General features: G+C 45.5%; 1 protein-coding gene and 9 non-coding genes across 10 annotated transcripts in view; 9 read left to right on the top strand and 1 right to left on the bottom strand.

The window, feature by feature from the left end:
* The window catches only part of LOC142488078 (uncharacterized), a 908622-nt gene that overhangs the window by 700984 nt on the left and 192424 nt on the right, over positions 1–15214 (bottom strand). The window lies entirely within an intron of this gene.
* On the top strand, positions 1142–1260 carry LOC142488888 (5S ribosomal RNA). The gene has a single exon (XR_012799700.1). It is a non-coding gene; the product is annotated as a 5S ribosomal RNA (ribosomal RNA).
* On the top strand, positions 2985–3103 carry LOC142488880 (5S ribosomal RNA). The gene has a single exon (XR_012799692.1). It is a non-coding gene; the product is annotated as a 5S ribosomal RNA (ribosomal RNA).
* On the top strand, positions 4531–4649 carry LOC142488976 (5S ribosomal RNA). Its single transcript, XR_012799772.1, has one exon. It is a non-coding gene; the product is annotated as a 5S ribosomal RNA (ribosomal RNA).
* On the top strand, positions 6092–6210 carry LOC142488879 (5S ribosomal RNA). The gene has a single exon (XR_012799691.1). It is a non-coding gene; the product is annotated as a 5S ribosomal RNA (ribosomal RNA).
* Positions 7636–7754, top strand: LOC142488973 (5S ribosomal RNA). Its single transcript, XR_012799769.1, has one exon. It is a non-coding gene; the product is annotated as a 5S ribosomal RNA (ribosomal RNA).
* Positions 9182–9300, top strand: LOC142488878 (5S ribosomal RNA). Its single transcript, XR_012799690.1, has one exon. It is a non-coding gene; the product is annotated as a 5S ribosomal RNA (ribosomal RNA).
* LOC142488972 (5S ribosomal RNA) lies at positions 10741–10859 on the top strand. The gene has a single exon (XR_012799768.1). It is a non-coding gene; the product is annotated as a 5S ribosomal RNA (ribosomal RNA).
* Positions 12287–12405, top strand: LOC142488877 (5S ribosomal RNA). The gene has a single exon (XR_012799689.1). It is a non-coding gene; the product is annotated as a 5S ribosomal RNA (ribosomal RNA).
* Positions 13833–13951, top strand: LOC142488876 (5S ribosomal RNA). Its single transcript, XR_012799688.1, has one exon. It is a non-coding gene; the product is annotated as a 5S ribosomal RNA (ribosomal RNA).

The raw sequence follows: 15214 nt of genomic DNA, 5'->3' as shown, positions 1-15214 counted from the left end.
ATTCAAATGGGAGACAGCAGCTTTACTTTTCAAAGAACTTAGACTGCTGATGGTGGCCGCGGCGGCGGATGAGAGTCTCCTGTAGATTGTTCCAGTTTTGGGGTGCACGGTAAGAGAAGGAGAAGCGGCCGGATACTTTGTTCAACCTTGGGGCCATCAACAGTGTTTTGGAGTCACATGTTAAGTCCCATGATAAGTGTTGCATGTGCTAGGGGTGAGGAGCTTGTTCAGATAGACGGCTAGCTTGCCCACAAAGTATTTGAAGGCAAACGCACGTGTCACTTTGGCTTCATAACCTTTGCTGCCAAAGTTCCTGCTGGGCCTGCCAGGCATTGCAAAGCAATCCTTACAAGCAGTATCTTGCACTTGCCTTTGCCAGACAAAGAACACTTCATGTTTCTCACACGCTGCTTGAACACTTTTTCTGCTCCTGCACTCACTAGGGGCCTGCTACGCAAAATTCACAACAACAATGGACATTAGTCCAACTCAAGTCAATAGATCATGTGCCATCATTACTTGCCTGAGACACAAAACAGGAAAACCTGTGAACCTGTGGACCTGTGGACCTGTGGACCTGTGGACCTGTGGACCTGTGGACCTGTGGACCTGTGGACCTGAGGAGGAAAGCAGCTCCCCCGCAGCCATCACCTGTGTCCTGGCTGCTTCAAAAGCTTCTGCACTGGCCTCCTGTTTGACAAAGCTAAGCAGTGTGCGTGTGTGGGACCTACAAAAGAGGCTGCTTCTCTCAAATGTTTTGCTCCTGCGTTCAAGAGGGCATCCTTCGTATGAAGAAAAAAAGAAAAGAAAGAAGAAGTAGCTTCCCAACAACGGCCAACACATGAAAAAAGATTGCTCATATAATGTTCTTCTTCATCCAAATAGTCCAAAGCAAATTGACATGAAAGTGTAGAGGACATGCAATTTCTACACTGCACAAATGAATGAAGGCTAAGCAGCATGTGAAAAAGCAGCATGTGAAAAGGCAGCATGTGAAAAAGCAGCATGTGAAAAAGCAGCATGTGAAAAAGCAGCATGTGAAAAAGCAGCATGTGAAAAAGCAGCATGTGGGAGGAACCAGGCAGTGACACCACAAGAGCAGCATGCGTATATAACAGGACACAAAGTGAGCACTGTCTTTGCCTACGGCCACACCACCCTGAATGCGCCCAATCTCGTCTGATCTCGGACGCTAAGCAGGGTCAGGCCTGGTTAGTACTTGGATGGGAGACCGCCTGGGAATACCAGGTGCTGTAGGCTTTTGCTTTTCATTGCTATCAACACTTAACAGGAGGGGGCAATCTTCTCAATGCTCATTTTTTTCTTGCACATTCACAACAGCAACAAACTCGGCGGCAGCAAAACAACTTTTCATCCTTCCTTTCTTCACTAGATTGATTTCGCTAGCAAATGTTTTACCAGGAAGTAGTAATACATTCAGAGCTACCTCTCATTTCAAACCATGTCCTGGCCACAAAGTTATCATGCTTACAAATACATGCTTACAAATACATTGTTACATGAAGTCAGCAAGGTTATACATTGTATACAAGACATTGCATGCACAGTAACACATAGTACAGTATATGTTAGAGGCGGATGGAACACTTACAGACTACATTCAAATGGGAGACAGCAGCTTTACTTTTCAAAGAACTTAGACTGCTGATGGTGGCGGATGAGAGTCTCCTGTAGATTGTTCCAGTTTTGGGGTGCACGGTAAGAGAAGGAGAAGCGGCCGGATACTTTGTTCAACCTTGGGGCCATCAACAGTGTTTTGGAGTCACATGTTAAGTCCCATGATAAGTGTTGCATGTGCTAGGGGTGAGGAGCTTGTTCAGATAGACGGCTAGCTTGCCCACAAAGTATTTGAAGGCAAACGCACGTGTCACTTTGGCTTCATAACCTTTGCTGCCAAACTTCCTGCTGGGCCTGCCAGGCATTGCAAAGCAATCCTTACAAGCAGTATCTTGCACTTGCCTTTGCCAGACAAAGAACACTTCGTGTTTCTCACACGCTGCTTGAACACTTTTTCTGCTCCTGCACTCACTAGGGGCCTGCTACGCATTGCACAGCCATCCTCCATAGCAAAGCCCAGCTGCAGGGCCTCTTCCGTAGCTTCAAGGCCTTGCATGCCTTCCCTGGCTCCTCTGCATGTTTAGGCCCAAAAGCCTACTCACAAAAAAAAGCAGCAGCAGAGAACACAGCACGGGCTCACTTATTTCCTCCATGTTTCGTTAAGGCCGCTGACGTCAAGTGTGCACAAAGGGGCAATGGAACATTTCACTATTTGCCTGGGAAAATTCACAACAACAATGGACATTGTAACATTTCACTATTTGCCTGGGAAAATTCACAACAACAATGGACATTAGTCCAACTCAAGTCAATAGATCATGTGCCATCATTACTTGCCTGAGACACAAAACAGGAAAACCTGTGGGCCTGAGGAGGAAAGCAGCTCCCCCGCAGCCATCACCTGTGTCCTGGCTGCTTCAAGAGCTTCTGCACTGGCCTCCTGTTTGACAAAGCTAAGCAGTGTGCGTGTGTGGGACCTACAAAAGAGGCTGCTTCTCTCAAATGTTTTGCTCCTGCGTTCAAGAGGGCATCCCTCGTATGAAGAAAAAAAGAAAAGAAAGAAGAAGTAGCTTCCCAACAACGGCCAACACATGAAAAAAGATTGCTCATATAATGTTCTTCTTCATCCAAATAGTCCAAAGCAAATTGACATGAAAGTGTAGAGGACATGCAATTGCTACACTGCACAAATGAATGAAGGCTAAGCAGCATGTGAAAAAGCAGCATGTGAAAAAGCAGCATGTGAAAAAGCAGCATGTGAAAAAGCAGCATGTGAAAAAGCAGCATGTGAAAAAGCAGCATGTGAAAAAGCAGCATGTGAAAAAGCAGCATGTGGGAGGAACCAGGCAGTGACACCACAAGAGCAGCATGCGTATATAACAGGACACAAAGTGAGCACTGTCTTTGCTTACGGCCACACCACCCTGAATGCGCCCGATCTCGTCTGATCTCGGACGCTAAGCAGGGTCAGGCCTGGTTAGTACTTGGATGGGAGACCGCCTGGGAATACCAGGTGCTGTAGGCTTTTGCTTTTCATTGCTATCAACACTTAACAGGAGGGGGCAATCTTCTCAATGCTCATTTTTTTCTTGCACATTCACAACAGCAACAAACTCGGCGGCAGCAAAACAACTTTTCATCCTTCCTTTCTTCACTAGATTGATTTCGCTAGCAAATGTTTTACCAGGAAGTAGTAATACATTCAGAGCTACCTCTCATTTCAAACCATGTCCTGGCCACAAAGTTATCATCCTTACAAATACATGCTTACAAATACATTGTTACATGAAGTCAGCAAGGTTATACATTGTATACAAGACATTGCATGCACAGTAACACATAGTACAGTATATGTTAGAGGCGGATGGAACACTTACAGACTACATTCAAATGGGAGACAGCAGCTTTACTTTTCAAAGAACTTAGACTGCTGATGGTGGCGGATGAGAGTCTCCTGTAGATTGTTCCAGTTTTGGGGTGCACGGTAAGAGAAGGAGAAGCGGCCGGATACTTTGTTCAACCTTGGGGCCATCAACAGTGTTTTGGAGTCACATGTTAAGTCCCATGATAAGTGTTGCATGTGCTAGGGGTGAGGAGCTTGTTCAGATAGACGGCTAGCTTGCCCACAAAGTATTTGAAGGCAAACGCACGTGTCACTTTGGCTTCATAACCTTTGCTGCCAAAGTTCCTGCTGGGCCTGCCAGGCATTGCAAAGCAATCCTTACAAGCAGTATCTTGCACTTGCCTTTGCCAGACAAAGAACACTTCATGTTTCTCACACGCTGCTTGAACACTTTTTCTGCTCCTGCACTCACTAGGGGCCTGCTACGCAAAATTCACAACAACAATGGACATTAGTCCAACTCAAGTCAATAGATCATGTGCCATCATTACTTGCCTGAGACACAAAACAGGAAAACCTGTGGGCCTGAGGAGGAAAGCAGCTCCCCCGCAGCCATCACCTGTGTCCTGGCTGCTTCAAAAGCTTCTGCACTGGCCTCCTGTTTGACAAAGCTAAGCAGTGTGCGTGTGTGGGACCTACAAAAGAGGCTGCTTCTCTCAAATGTTTTGCTCCTGCGTTCAAGAGGGCATCCTTCGTATGAAGAAAAAAAGAAAAGAAAGAAGAAGTAGCTTCCCAACAACGGCCAACACATGAAAAAAGATTGCTCATATAATGTTCTTCTTCATCCAAATAGTCCAAAGCAAATTGACATGAAAGTGTAGAGGACATGCAATTGCTACACTGCACAAATGAATGAAGGCTAAGCAGCATGTGAAAAAGCAGCATGTGAAAAGGCAGCATGTGAAAAAGCAGCATGTGAAAAAGCAGCATGTGAAAAAGCAGCATGTGAAAAAGCAGCATGTGAAAAAGCAGCATGTGGGAGGAACCAGGCAGTGACACCACAAGAGCAGCATGCGTATATAACAGGACACAAAGTGAGCACTGTCTTTGCCTACGGCCACACCACCCTGAATGCGCCCGATCTCGTCTGATCTCGGAAGCTAAGCAGGGTCGGGCCTGGTTAGTACTTGGATGGGAGACCGCCTGGGAATTCCAGGTGCTGTAGGCTTTTGCTTTTCATTGCTATCAACACTTAACAGGAGGGGGCAATCTTCTCAATGCTCATTTTTTTCTTGCACATTCACAACAGCAACAAACTCGGCGGCAGCAAAACAACTTTTCATCCTTCCTTTCTTCACTAGATTGATTTCGCTAGCAAATGTTTTACCAGGAAGTAGTAATACATTCAGAGCTACCTCTCATTTCAAACCATGTCCTGGCCACAAAGTTATCATGCTTACAAATACATGCTTACAAATACATTGTTACATGAAGTCAGCAAGGTTATACATTGTATACAAGACATTGCATGCACAGTAACACATAGTACAGTATATGTTAGAGGCGGATGGAACACTTACAGACTACATTCAAATGGGAGACAGCAGCTTTACTTTTCAAAGAACTTAGACTGCTGATGGTGGCGGATGAGAGTCTCCTGTAGATTGTTCCAGTTTTGGGGTGCACGGTAAGAGAAGGAGAAGCGGCCGGATACTTTGTTCAACCTTGGGGCCATCAACAGTGTTTTGGAGTCACATGTTAAGTCCCATGATAAGTGTTGCATGTGCTAGGGGTGAGGAGCTTGTTCAGATAGACGGCTAGCTTGCCCACAAAGTATTTGAAGGCAAACGCACGTGTCACTTTGGCTTCATAACCTTTGCTGCCAAACTTCCTGCTGGGCCTGCCAGGCATTGCAAAGCAATCCTTACAAGCAGTATCTTGCACTTGCCTTTGCCAGACAAAGAACACTTCATGTTTCTCACACGCTGCTTGAACACTTTTTCTGCTCCTGCACTCACTAGGGGCCTGCTACGCAAAATTCACAACAACAATGGACATTAGTCCAACTCAAGTCAATAGATCATGTGCCATCATTACTTGCCTGAGACACAAAACAGGAAAACCTGTGGGCCTGAGGAGGAAAGCAGCTCCCCCGCAGCCATCACCTGTGTCCTGGCTGCTTCAAAAGCTTCTGCACTGGCCTCCTGTTTGACAAAGCTAAGCAGTGTGCGTGTGTGGGACCTACAAAAGAGGCTGCTTCTCTCAAATGTTTTGCTCCTGCGTTCAAGAGGGCATCCTTCGTATGAAGAAAAAAAGAAAAGAAAGAAGAAGTAGCTTCCCAACAACGGCCAACACATGAAAAAAGATTGCTCATATAATGTTCTTCTTCATCCAAATAGTCCAAAGCAAATTGACATGAAAGTGTAGAGGACATGCAATTGCTACACTGCACAAATGAATGAAGGCTAAGCAGCATGTGAAAAAGCAGCATGTGAAAAGGCAGCATGTGAAAAAGCAGCATGTGAAAAAGCAGCATGTGAAAAAGCAGCATGTGAAAAAGCAGCATGTGAAAAAGCAGCATGTGAAAAAGCAGCATGTGGGAGGAACCAGGCAGTGACACCACAAGAGCAGCATGCGTATATAACAGGACACAAAGTGAGCACTGTCTTTGCTTACGGCCACACCACCCTGAATGCGCCCGATCTCGTCTGATCTCGGACGCTAAGCAGGGTCAGGCCTGGTTAGTACTTGGATGGGAGACCGCCTGGGAATACCAGGTGCTGTAGGCTTTTGCTTTTCATTGCTATCAACACTTAACAGGAGGGGGCAATCTTCTCAATGCTCATTTTTTTCTTGCACATTCACAACAGCAACAAACTCGGCGGCAGCAAAACAACTTTTCATCCTTCCTTTCTTCACTAGATTGATTTCGCTAGCAAATGTTTTACCAGGAAGTAGTAATACATTCAGAGCTACCTCTCATTTCAAACCATGTCCTGGCCACAAAGTTATCATGCTTACAAATACATGCTTACAAATACATTGTTACATGAAGTCAGCAAGGTTATACATTGTATACAAGACATTGCATGCACAGTAACACATAGTACAGTATATGTTAGAGGCGGATGGAACACTTACAGACTACATTCAAATGGGAGACAGCAGCTTTACTTTTCAAAGAACTTAGACTGCTGATGGTGGCGGATGAGAGTCTCCTGTAGATTGTTCCAGTTTTGGGGTGCACGGTAAGAGAAGGAGAAGCGGCCGGATACTTTGTTCAACCTTGGGGCCATCAACAGTGTTTTGGAGTCACATGTTAAGTCCCATGATAAGTGTTGCATGTGCTAGGGGTGAGGAGCTTGTTCAGATAGACGGCTAGCTTGCCCACAAAGTATTTGAAGGCAAACGCACGTGTCACTTTGGCTTCATAACCTTTGCTGCCAAACTTCCTGCTGGGCCTGCCAGGCATTGCAAAGCAATCCTTACAAGCAGTATCTTGCACTTGCCTTTGCCAGACAAAGAACACTTCATGTTTCTCACACGCTGCTTGAACACTTTTTCTGCTCCTGCACTCACTAGGGGCCTGCTACGCAAAATTCACAACAACAATGGACATTAGTCCAACTCAAGTCAATAGATCATGTGCCATCATTACTTGCCTGAGACACAAAACAGGAAAACCTGTGGGCCTGAGGAGGAAAGCAGCTCCCCCGCAGCCATCACCTGTGTCCTGGCTGCTTCAAAAGCTTCTGCACTGGCCTCCTGTTTGACAAAGCTAAGCAGTGTGCGTGTGTGGGACCTACAAAAGAGGCTGCTTCTCTCAAATGTTTTGCTCCTGCGTTCAAGAGGGCATCCTTCGTATGAAGAAAAAAAGAAAAGAAAGAAGAAGTAGCTTCCCAACAACGGCCAACACATGAAAAAAGATTGCTCATATAATGTTCTTCTTCATCCAAATAGTCCAAAGCAAATTGACATGAAAGTGTAGAGGACATGCAATTGCTACACTGCACAAATGAATGAAGGCTAAGCAGCATGTGAAAAAGCAGCATGTGAAAAGGCAGCATGTGAAAAAGCAGCATGTGAAAAAGCAGCATGTGAAAAAGCAGCATGTGAAAAAGCAGCATGTGAAAAAGCAGCATGTGGGAGGAACCAGGCAGTGACACCACAAGAGCAGCATGCGTATAACAGGACACAAAGTGAGCACTGTCTTTGCCTACGGCCACACCACCCTGAATGCGCCCGATCTCGTCTGATCTCGGAAGCTAAGCAGGGTCGGGCCTGGTTAGTACTTGGATGGGAGACCGCCTGGGAATACCAGGTGCTGTAGGCTTTTGCTTTTCATTGCTATCAACACTTAACAGGAGGGGGCAATCTTCTCAATGCTCATTTTTTTCTTGCACATTCACAACAGCAACAAACTCGGCGGCAGCAAAACAACTTTTCATCCTTCCTTTCTTCACTAGATTGATTTCGCTAGCAAATGTTTTACCAGGAAGTAGTAATACATTCAGAGCTACCTCTCATTTCAAACCATGTCCTGGCCACAAAGTTATCATGCTTACAAATACATGCTTACAAATACATTGTTACATGAAGTCAGCAAGGTTATACATTGTATACAAGACATTGCATGCACAGTAACACATAGTACAGTATATGTTAGAGGCGGATGGAACACTTACAGACTACATTCAAATGGGAGACAGCAGCTTTACTTTTCAAAGAACTTAGACTGCTGATGGTGGCGGATGAGAGTCTCCTGTAGATTGTTCCAGTTTTGGGGTGCACGGTAAGAGAAGGAGAAGCGGCCGGATACTTTGTTCAACCTTGGGGCCATCAACAGTGTTTTGGAGTCACATGTTAAGTCCCATGATAAGTGTTGCATGTGCTAGGGGTGAGGAGCTTGTTCAGATAGACGGCTAGCTTGCCCACAAAGTATTTGAAGGCAAACGCACGTGTCACTTTGGCTTCATAACCTTTGCTGCCAAACTTCCTGCTGGGCCTGCCAGGCATTGCAAAGCAATCCTTACAAGCAGTATCTTGCACTTGCCTTTGCCAGACAAAGAACACTTCATGTTTCTCACACGCTGCTTGAACACTTTTTCTGCTCCTGCACTCACTAGGGGCCTGCTACGCAAAATTCACAACAACAATGGACATTAGTCCAACTCAAGTCAATAGATCATGTGCCATCATTACTTGCCTGAGACACAAAACAGGAAAACCTGTGGGCCTGAGGAGGAAAGCAGCTCCCCCGCAGCCATCACCTGTGTCCTGGCTGCTTCAAAAGCTTCTGCACTGGCCTCCTGTTTGACAAAGCTAAGCAGTGTGCGTGTGTGGGACCTACAAAAGAGGCTGCTTCTCTCAAATGTTTTGCTCCTGCGTTCAAGAGGGCATCCTTCGTATGAAGAAAAAAAGAAAAGAAAGAAGAAGTAGCTTCCCAACAACGGCCAACACATGAAAAAAGATTGCTCATATAATGTTCTTCTTCATCCAAATAGTCCAAAGCAAATTGACATGAAAGTGTAGAGGACATGCAATTGCTACACTGCACAAATGAATGAAGGCTAAGCAGCATGTGAAAAAGCAGCATGTGAAAAGGCAGCATGTGAAAAAGCAGCATGTGAAAAAGCAGCATGTGAAAAAGCAGCATGTGAAAAAGCAGCATGTGAAAAAGCAGCATGTGGGAGGAACCAGGCAGTGACACCACAAGAGCAGCATGCGTATATAACAGGACACAAAGTGAGCACTGTCTTTGCTTACGGCCACACCACCCTGAATGCGCCCGATCTCGTCTGATCTCGGACGCTAAGCAGGGTCAGGCCTGGTTAGTACTTGGATGGGAGACCGCCTGGGAATACCAGGTGCTGTAGGCTTTTGCTTTTCATTGCTATCAACACTTAACAGGAGGGGGCAATCTTCTCAATGCTCATTTTTTTCTTGCACATTCACAACAGCAACAAACTCGGCGGCAGCAAAACAACTTTTCATCCTTCCTTTCTTCACTAGATTGATTTCGCTAGCAAATGTTTTACCAGGAAGTAGTAATACATTCAGAGCTACCTCTCATTTCAAACCATGTCCTGGCCACAAAGTTATCATGCTTACAAATACATGCTTACAAATACATTGTTACATGAAGTCAGCAAGGTTATACATTGTATACAAGACATTGCATGCACAGTAACACATAGTACAGTATATGTTAGAGGCGGATGGAACACTTACAGACTACATTCAAATGGGAGACAGCAGCTTTACTTTTCAAAGAACTTAGACTGCTGATGGTGGCGGATGAGAGTCTCCTGTAGATTGTTCCAGTTTTGGGGTGCACGGTAAGAGAAGGAGAAGCGGCCGGATACTTTGTTCAACCTTGGGGCCATCAACAGTGTTTTGGAGTCACATGTTAAGTCCCATGATAAGTGTTGCATGTGCTAGGGGTGAGGAGCTTGTTCAGATAGACGGCTAGCTTGCCCACAAAGTATTTGAAGGCAAACGCACGTGTCACTTTGGCTTCATAACCTTTGCTGCCAAACTTCCTGCTGGGCCTGCCAGGCATTGCAAAGCAATCCTTACAAGCAGTATCTTGCACTTGCCTTTGCCAGACAAAGAACACTTCATGTTTCTCACACGCTGCTTGAACACTTTTTCTGCTCCTGCACTCACTAGGGGCCTGCTACGCAAAATTCACAACAACAATGGACATTAGTCCAACTCAAGTCAATAGATCATGTGCCATCATTACTTGCCTGAGACACAAAACAGGAAAACCTGTGGGCCTGAGGAGGAAAGCAGCTCCCCCGCAGCCATCACCTGTGTCCTGGCTGCTTCAAAAGCTTCTGCACTGGCCTCCTGTTTGACAAAGCTAAGCAGTGTGCGTGTGTGGGACCTACAAAAGAGGCTGCTTCTCTCAAATGTTTTGCTCCTGCGTTCAAGAGGGCATCCTTCGTATGAAGAAAAAAAGAAAAGAAAGAAGAAGTAGCTTCCCAACAACGGCCAACACATGAAAAAAGATTGCTCATATAATGTTCTTCTTCATCCAAATAGTCCAAAGCAAATTGACATGAAAGTGTAGAGGACATGCAATTGCTACACTGCACAAATGAATGAAGGCTAAGCAGCATGTGAAAAAGCAGCATGTGAAAAGGCAGCATGTGAAAAAGCAGCATGTGAAAAAGCAGCATGTGAAAAAGCAGCATGTGAAAAAGCAGCATGTGAAAAAGCAGCATGTGAAAAAGCAGCATGTGGGAGGAACCAGGCAGTGACACCACAAGAGCAGCATGCGTATAACAGGACACAAAGTGAGCACTGTCTTTGCCTACGGCCACACCACCCTGAATGCGCCCGATCTCGTCTGATCTCGGAAGCTAAGCAGGGTCGGGCCTGGTTAGTACTTGGATGGGAGACCGCCTGGGAATACCAGGTGCTGTAGGCTTTTGCTTTTCATTGCTATCAACACTTAACAGGAGGGGGCAATCTTCTCAATGCTCATTTTTTTCTTGCACATTCACAACAGCAACAAACTCGGCGGCAGCAAAACAACTTTTCATCCTTCCTTTCTTCACTAGATTGATTTCGCTAGCAAATGTTTTACCAGGAAGTAGTAATACATTCAGAGCTACCTCTCATTTCAAACCATGTCCTGGCCACAAAGTTATCATGCTTACAAATACATGCTTACAAATACATTGTTACATGAAGTCAGCAAGGTTATACATTGTATACAAGACATTGCATGCACAGTAACACATAGTACAGTATATGTTAGAGGCGGATGGAACACTTACAGACTACATTCAAATGGGAGACAGCAGCTTTACTTTTCAAAGAACTTAGACTGCTGATGGTGGCGGATGAGAGTCTCCTGTAGATTGTTCCAGTTTTGGGGTGCACGGTAAGAGAAGGAGAAGCGGCCGGATACTTTGTTCAACCTTGGGGCCATCAACAGTGTTTTGGAGTCACATGTTAAGTCCCATGATAAGTGTTGCATGTGCTAGGGGTGAGGAGCTTGTTCAGATAGACGGCTAGCTTGCCCACAAAGTATTTGAAGGCAAACGCACGTGTCACTTTGGCTTCATAACCTTTGCTGCCAAACTTCCTGCTGGGCCTGCCAGGCATTGCAAAGCAATCCTTACAAGCAGTATCTTGCACTTGCCTTTGCCAGACAAAGAACACTTCATGTTTCTCACACGCTGCTTGAACACTTTTTCTGCTCCTGCACTCACTAGGGGCCTGCTACGCAAAATTCACAACAACAATGGACATTAGTCCAACTCAAGTCAATAGATCATGTGCCATCATTACTTGCCTGAGACACAAAACAGGAAAACCTGTGGGCCTGAGGAGGAAAGCAGCTCCCCCGCAGCCATCACCTGTGTCCTGGCTGCTTCAAAAGCTTCTGCACTGGCCTCCTGTTTGACAAAGCTAAGCAGTGTGCGTGTGTGGGACCTACAAAAGAGGCTGCTTCTCTCAAATGTTTTGCTCCTGCGTTCAAGAGGGCATCCTTCGTATGAAGAAAAAAAGAAAAGAAAGAAGAAGTAGCTTCCCAACAACGGCCAACACATGAAAAAAGATTGCTCATATAATGTTCTTCTTCATCCAAATAGTCCAAAGCAAATTGACATGAAAGTGTAGAGGACATGCAATTGCTACACTGCACAAATGAATGAAGGCTAAGCAGCATGTGAAAAAGCAGCATGTGAAAAGGCAGCATGTGAAAAAGCAGCATGTGAAAAAGCAGCATGTGAAAAAGCAGCATGTGAAAAAGCAGCATGTGAAAAAGCAGCATGTGGGAGGAACCAGGCAGTGACACCACAAGAGCAGCATGCGTATATAACAGGACACAAAGTGAGCACTGTCTTTGCTTACGGCCACACCACCCTGAATGCGCCCGATCTCGTCTGATCTCGGACGCTAAGCAGGGTCAGGCCTGGTTAGTACTTGGATGGGAGACCGCCTGGGAATACCAGGTGCTGTAGGCTTTTGCTTTTCATTGCTATCAACACTTAACAGGAGGGGGCAATCTTCTCAATGCTCATTTTTTTCTTGCACATTCACAACAGCAACAAACTCGGCGGCAGCAAAACAACTTTTCATCCTTCCTTTCTTCACTAGATTGATTTCGCTAGCAAATGTTTTACCAGGAAGTAGTAATACATTCAGAGCTACCTCTCATTTCAAACCATGTCCTGGCCACAAAGTTATCATCCTTACAAATACATGCTTACAAATACATTGTTACATGAAGTCAGCAAGGTTATACATTGTATACAAGACATTGCATGCACAGTAACACATAGTACAGTATATGTTAGAGGCGGATGGAACACTTACAGACTACATTCAAATGGGAGACAGCAGCTTTACTTTTCAAAGAACTTAGACTGCTGATGGTGGCGGATGAGAGTCTCCTGTAGATTGTTCCAGTTTTGGGGTGCACGGTAAGAGAAGGAGAAGCGGCCGGATACTTTGTTCAACCTTGGGGCCATCAACAGTGTTTTGGAGTCACATGTTAAGTCCCATGATAAGTGTTGCATGTGCTAGGGGTGAGGAGCTTGTTCAGATAGACGGCTAGCTTGCCCACAAAGTATTTGAAGGCAAACGCACGTGTCACTTTGGCTTCATAACCTTTGCTGCCAAACTTCCTGCTGGGCCTGCCAGGCATTGCAAAGCAATCCTTACAAGCAGTATCTTGCACTTGCCTTTGCCAGACAAAGAACACTTCATGTTTCTCACACGCTGCTTGAACACTTTTTCTGCTCCTGCACTCACTAGGGGCCTGCTACGCAAAATTCACAACAACAATGGACATTAGTCCAACTCAAGTCAATAGATCATGTGCCATCATTACTTGCCTGAGACACAAAACAGGAAAACCTGTGGGCCTGAGGAGGAAAGCAGCTCCCCCGCAGCCATCACCTGTGTCCTGGCTGCTTCAAAAGCTTCTGCACTGGCCTCCTGTTTGACAAAGCTAAGCAGTGTGCGTGTGTGGGACCTACAAAAGAGGCTGCTTCTCTCAAATGTTTTGCTCCTGCGTTCAAGAGGGCATCCTTCGTATGAAGAAAAAAAGAAAAGAAAGAAGAAGTAGCTTCCCAACAACGGCCAACACATGAAAAAAGATTGCTCATATAATGTTCTTCTTCATCCAAATAGTCCAAAGCAAATTGACATGAAAGTGTAGAGGACATGCAATTGCTACACTGCACAAATGAATGAAGGCTAAGCAGCATGTGAAAAAGCAGCATGTGAAAAGGCAGCATGTGAAAAAGCAGCATGTGAAAAAGCAGCATGTGAAAAAGCAGCATGTGAAAAAGCAGCATGTGAAAAAGCAGCATGTGGGAGGAACCAGGCAGTGACACCACAAGAGCAGCATGCGTATATAACAGGACACAAAGTGAGCACTGTCTTTGCTTACGGCCACACCACCCTGAATGCGCCCGATCTCGTCTGATCTCGGACGCTAAGCAGGGTCAGGCCTGGTTAGTACTTGGATGGGAGACCGCCTGGGAATACCAGGTGCTGTAGGCTTTTGCTTTTCATTGCTATCAACACTTAACAGGAGGGGGCAATCTTCTCAATGCTCATTTTTTTCTTGCACATTCACAACAGCAACAAACTCGGCGGCAGCAAAACAACTTTTCATCCTTCCTTTCTTCACTAGATTGATTTCGCTAGCAAATGTTTTACCAGGAAGTAGTAATACATTCAGAGCTACCTCTCATTTCAAACCATGTCCTGGCCACAAAGTTATCATCCTTACAAATACATGCTTACAAATACATTGTTACATGAAGTCAGCAAGGTTATACATTGTATACAAGACATTGCATGCACAGTAACACATAGTACAGTATATGTTAGAGGCGGATGGAACACTTACAGACTACATTCAAATGGGAGACAGCAGCTTTACTTTTCAAAGAACTTAGACTGCTGATGGTGGCGGATGAGAGTCTCCTGTAGATTGTTCCAGTTTTGGGGTGCACGGTAAGAGAAGGAGAAGCGGCCGGATACTTTGTTCAACCTTGGGGCCATCAACAGTGTTTTGGAGTCACATGTTAAGTCCCATGATAAGTGTTGCATGTGCTAGGGGTGAGGAGCTTGTTCAGATAGACGGCTAGCTTGCCCACAAAGTATTTGAAGGCAAACGCACGTGTCACTTTGGCTTCATAACCTTTGCTGCCAAACTTCCTGCTGGGCCTGCCAGGCATTGCAAAGCAATCCTTACAAGCAGTATCTTGCACTTGCCTTTGCCAGACAAAGAACACTTCATGTTTCTCACACGCTGCTTGAACACTTTTTCTGCTCCTGCACTCACTAGGGGCCTGCTACGCATTGCACAGCCATCCTCCATAGCAAAGCCCAGCTGCAGGGCCTCTTCCGTAGCTTCAAGGCCTTGCATGCCTTCCCTGGCTCCTCTGCATGTTTAGGCCCAAAAGCCTACTCACAAAAAAAAGCAGCAGCAGAGAACACAGCACGGGCTCACTTATTTCCTCCATGTTTCGTTAAGGCCGCTGACGTCAAGTGTGCACAAAGGGGCAATGGAACATTTCACTATTTGCCTGGGAAAATTCACAACAACAATGGACATTGTAACATTTCACTATTTGCCTGGGAAAATTCACAACAACAATGGACATTAGTCCAACTCAAGTCAATAGATCATGTGCCATCATTACTTGCCTGAGACACAAAACAGGAAAACCTGTGGGCCTGAGGAGGAAAGCAGCTCCCCCGCAGCCATCACCTGTGTCCTGGCTGCTTCAAAAGCTTCTGCACTGGCCTCCTGTT

The sequence above is a fragment of the Ascaphus truei genome, chromosome 2 (genome assembly GCF_040206685.1).
Source record: "Ascaphus truei isolate aAscTru1 chromosome 2, aAscTru1.hap1, whole genome shotgun sequence".
NCBI lineage: Eukaryota > Metazoa > Chordata > Amphibia > Anura > Ascaphidae > Ascaphus > Ascaphus truei.
The sequence above is the reverse complement of the archived record's forward strand: the minus strand, read 5'-3'. Positions and strand labels throughout refer to the sequence as shown.